This window comes from Aricia agestis, chromosome Z (genome assembly GCF_905147365.1).
Source record: "Aricia agestis chromosome Z, ilAriAges1.1, whole genome shotgun sequence".
NCBI classification, from domain to species: domain Eukaryota; kingdom Metazoa; phylum Arthropoda; class Insecta; order Lepidoptera; family Lycaenidae; genus Aricia; species Aricia agestis.
Window position 1 is genome coordinate 35,263,726 of NC_056428.1, and position 5,716 is coordinate 35,269,441.

Sequence of the window (5,716 nt, forward strand, 5' to 3'; positions counted from 1 at the left end):
TAGCGTTTGTTATATTTTAAAGTACAAAGTTCCGCAGAATTAAGTGTTTGGTTTGAAGATACTTTGAGTCCCGAAAAAGGACAAAGTATACTGTTATTCCGGAAAAATGAAAACTTCCTACGCGATATTAAGCGTCTTGTTAGCTGTAACTTGTAACCCTTATATCGCGACCACTTTATTCGGTTTCGGTGGGCCGAGTTCCATTCCCGTCAGGGAAAATGTTGTTTCCTGTAATTGAACAATGCAAGGTAGAGACAGTTGTGTGACAAGTCGACAGAAGATCTGCGATCTGACCTAATTTTGCTTGATTCATGAAATCATGATCAATAGTTTTACAGTACCCAACACAATATTAAGAATATCTTCGTAAAATTTACTACACATACTACACAGGTAGTATGTGCAGTAATTACCAAGATAATGATGGTTAGCATCATCTATCGACGTATGAAAGTTTTATAATAATAATAATAGCTCCCACACTGGTTTCGGTGACGGTGGCCGGTTTCATTGAAACCAGGCCAGCTACGCAGGAGTAATTTTTATAGTGACCAAGTGTGTGCGCAGTACACAAGAGCACTCTCTATTCCTTTACTCTCATAACCCAGTGGGACGGACGACAGACACGACTGGCGAGAGATCAGGCGCAGGACCGACTGTTTACATGCCCATCCGACGCATGGATCATCTTACTTGTCAGACAATCAGGTGATCAGCCGGCATTGTCCTAACCAAACTTCGAAATAACATGTTTCCAACGCGGGAATCGAACCCACGACCTCCGAGTCAAGAGCCGCGCTCTATACCACTAGACCACGGAGGCGAAAGTTTTATACAATAATATTGTCAATGGCAGTATCTTTCTTACCTTTACTCTCTCAGGAGTTTTGAGTGATTATCTATTCAAAGGGGCCTTTAATTGGAAGACGTCAATTATTTAACCGATTCACAACTCTGTAGAATAGCGAAAATTCTGTTACAGAGCCTCAGAAACCATTAGCAACTATCTATAGCACACTGTCCCCACAAACTTATTACAACCACGACGTCAACATGATATGTTTTGGTGGACAATAAAATGTACTACCCGGGGCCGGGGCAAAAAGGTAAACCGCTGACGAACGTCGGTATGCGATGCGATTATGAAACGCCATTTGTCAAGTTTTTATTGGGCACCCTAAAGCATCCATTGTGGTCCCCCCCTCCTCGCAATCTCAACCCTCGTCGTGGATAACATTAATTCATAATTTTTATAACTTGTTAATATTTTGTGGATTACACGAGACAGTTTAATTAAATTCCATCTTGTTTGTGGTGTTTTACCACTACTTTTATATGCTTTAGGGTTCCGTAGCTTCGTTGCAGCTAGTAGAGCACCAGTTTTTTGGCTATATATCTGTTCGTTCTAATCTTATTCTAGTTCGAATTTCTTTCACTCGTTATTAGGATACAATTTACAAATAAGACTAGTGCCCAGTTTCTAAGTTTTTCGCCTGAGTTTATATTTTTACTAAGTATCGCTTTTGACATTGGCTAGCGTCAAAAACTTAACCAATCAACAACGGTAGAGAAAAGATTGCTGAAAAAATTAAGAAATTTAAAAAAACCCCCGCCAAAACAACTTTAAAAAGTAATGAAATAATATTTACTGCCTTTAAGTTCAAATGATTCTTAACTTGTGTAAAGTAATAATTATTTTAGTCCATAATTGTTGTCACGGTGTGTCGGAGGACCGCCAAGTAAACTAAAACCTACAACCGCCAAGTCGCTGATTACCTATCTCGATTCAGATCGCTGTGAATTGATCCTTAAACTTGTTAAGTGAAATTAAACATCAGACTACATTAGCGGTCCCCCGACACACCTTGACAACAAATAAGGACTAAAATAATTATTACTTTACACAAGTTAGGAATCATTTGAACTTAAAGGCAGTAAATATTATTTCATTACTTTTTTAAGTTGTTTTGGCGGGGGTTTTTTTAAATTTCTTAATTTAATTTTATTTCATACTTTTTAAACTTGTGTTGGTTATAGTGCAGAATAATTCCTATCAACAGAATCATATTCTCATGATTACCATCTATCAATGTCCTTTTCGATGAGGCCGTTAAAATGAGCCCACACATGAAACCTCCACTTTGGGTTCATACGAAGCTCAGTTCCTATAGAATCCAGGTGATGCTGCAGCAGCAGCATGTAAATATTTACTGTTTATACTTTATCTACTTCTTACTGGTTGTCACAATTAAAATGAGCCCAAACACGAAACCTCTGCTCTTAGTTGGCGAGGTGTTGGATATCCTATTGATTACCAGGTGATGCTGCAGCACCAGGTCAACTTTCCATTATTATGTGTATACGTATATTGTATATTCACAAATATCACGAACTATAATGAAATATAAAACCTATCAAACGACTACAAGTTGCTAACGGCCTTTCATGAACCAGATAAACCCTGATTGTCCAGGACTGAGCAGGCTGATGATGATGAATTATAGCTAAGAACACTCTCGATCATGTCAGCTTTCAAACAAAAAAAACTAGATCAAAATCGGTCCACCGGTTTGGATGCTACGATGCCACAGACAGATACACACACAGACAAACAGACAGACAGACAGACAGACAGACAGACAGACAGACAGACAGACACGTCAAACTTATAACACCATTCTTTTTTGTCGGGGGTTAAAAACCTGTCAGAAAACCTTGAGTAGCAGGATGCATAAGTTTTTTATCAGTTGACTTAAATTTTTTCTTAAACTAGAATTTTGTACCCTTGGTTGGGACACCTTCGAATACGATTTTTTCAAATAATAGTGAGGTTTCGTACATGACGTAATACTAGAGCTAAGCTCGCGAGGGCTGGCGTCGTTTTTCTGCGTGGTAATAATCTTTAAGGCAGTTTTTTTTAATATTTTAATAGTAAGTAGTAACCAAACCTTGACTGACCGATGATAACACATCTTCTATAAAAATAAAAATTACTATGTTAAAGGACAAATCGATTGTCGTGATAGTTTTTCCGTAAAGTGAATTACGTAATTTATACGTGGGACAGCCATGCTTCGGCACAAATGGGCCAGTTCGACCGGAGAAATACCACGTTCTCACAGAAAACCGGTGTGAAACAGCGCTTGCGCTGTGTTTCGCCGAGTGAGTGAGTTTACCGGAGGCCCAATTCCCTTTCCTATCCTCCCCTATTCCCTTCCCTTGCCATTCCTACGCTCCCTTATTACCCTATTCCCTCTTAAAAGGCCGGCTACGCACCTGTAGCTCTTCTGATGCTGCGAGTGTCCATGGGCGACGGAAGTTGCTTTCCATCAGGTGACCCGTTAGCTCGTTTGCCCCCTTATTAAAAAAAAACACAACACCTAGTATGTAACCAATAACCATGTATACAATGTGAATTTTTAGCCTGGTTCTTAGGGGAGTTGCGCTTACTCACAAAATACACCTGCAAAATTTCATCAACATAGGTCCAGCCGTTTTGAAAGAGATCTGTTATAAGCACCGTAAAACGTGAGTTTTTAAATATGAAAATTGTTTAACGGTAAGTACCCAACACACACAATATTTAAATATGCTTGGCGTAGAAATACGCCGACGGATATATTGGTAAATTTTTTATTGGATGACTTATCAACTTATCGTCATCATACTTAATTTTTATCAAAATTAAGTATGTGATGGAAATCAATTATTGGAGTTTACTAAGAGGAAAAAGAAAATTGATTAGTAGCTGCTGTGCTGCATGCTGCATGCAGATCCTAAATCATAAAATTTAATTTCTGTCGGCCACTAGGAAAATCTATTGCAGGTTTTTTTATTTTGAAATAATTGCTACCTTATATTTTAATGCTTTTGTTATTTTATTTTTTGACATTTTTTTTTTACTTTTATCGTTCCTTCTGAGCTTTTTGTTTACATTTATAGCTGGTTAATTTAGCTGGACATTTAATATTAATTCAGGTGTTTCAAGACGTCTTTTTCTGCAGTAATTGTATTACCTACGTGAAAAAAACAAGATGCAAAAGGTTAACGTAAATATTTTATTTTTATTTTACAATGGTTTTACTATTGAAATTCTCTATTTACAGTACCTACTTGTACTATTATCTATTCGGTGGTTACAGTTAGATTTTTACCAACAACTCCATGATGTCTGCAAATCCATTGTGCCAAAATTCGTATACTCGTATCACGCAGGGCCGTATATTTTTCCGAGATGAAAATTATTCTTAGGTGTCCTTTCCCGGGACGCAAAGTATCTCCAAAAGAAATTTTAGAAAAAATTGTTTCTGTGGTTCGAGCGGGACAAGGTAACAGACAGACAGACACACTATCGAATTTATAAAATTAATATGGTTGTAATTACATCTTTGAATACACAGAGAGGTGATGTTTTCTCGGTTAAGGGGGCGTCCATAAACTACGTTGGAGAGAGGGGGTCTCGGAAAATCTCACGATTTTTTTTCTCACTGTTACAAAAAAATATGTAACTATTGTGGTCCATTTCATCCAGATTGTATTTAGTCGAAAGCGTAATCGTAATACGATTAAGATCAGTCATTTAATCGTTCTAAAGAAAATAATTTTATTAATACTTTAACGTAATAAGTTATAACTTATACATCTACTGACTGTCAAACCACCATATTTTTGTTTTTAAGTAACAAATACTTAGCTCAATTTAATTTAATATATAATCACGATTTCACTTAAATCGTGACTTTTGTGATTAGTTAAGACTAGTAATCAATATTGCTTAGAGATTATAAGTGTAATAAAAGTTTAACAATAGAATACTTTCATTTAAGTATTCTATTGTTAAATTTTTATTACACTTATAACTCTCAGCAATATTGATTACTATATTGTCTTAACTAGTCGTAAATAAAAGCACGAAGCATTTTTTTTTCTGTAAAACAAAAACTAGGCCTTTGATGCGTTGTGGATGATTTATACAGTATTTTGAAAGCGAAGTTACCACTCCTCAAATACTGTAGTGCCTGGGACAAGATTTTTAATGTCCGTATGGTTGCCCAAGCACATATTACGACAGTTGAATAAAATCTCACCAGGGAGGGTCAGAAAATAAAATAAAAACACTTCACGTAATTTGTGGACGCACTCTTATTCCATAATGCTAGAAGCTCAGCTATACTCGTGTAGGATAATACAATAATCCGATATGGGTAGAGACGAGAAAATTTAAAAATGCAAATCCTCGCCGGATCAATTTCGTTCCTTGTGAAATATACGACTGGGAGTGGTCTTACGCTCCGCCCTGTATACATACAAATAGAAATTTTGCTTATTCATATTATGATTTAAAAATTGAACATCGAAAAATATATTTTTTATAACATTTTTCGCGCAGGTAGATAGGTAGGTACTTAATTGGTCCGTATTACAAATTCTGTAATTTAAAAAATCAAATCAAAGTCGTATCAAAAGGATATGGCAATAACAACATTTATTTGGTAACCCTGTCGTGATATAAAAAGTGAGGTACTTTCAGGAAGTGGTCAATCCAAACAATTTATAGAGTGGGATATTTATAATTGGACTGAAACAGATATATATGTGGGGGTTTCGTTTTTTTTCTTTTTTTCAGTGGGACGGGGCGTGTCTTTCGCGCGCCCGCCCCAAAACCTTCGCCGCCGCCGGCAGTCGCGAAAAGCTCGCCGCGCGGGAAATACGCGCT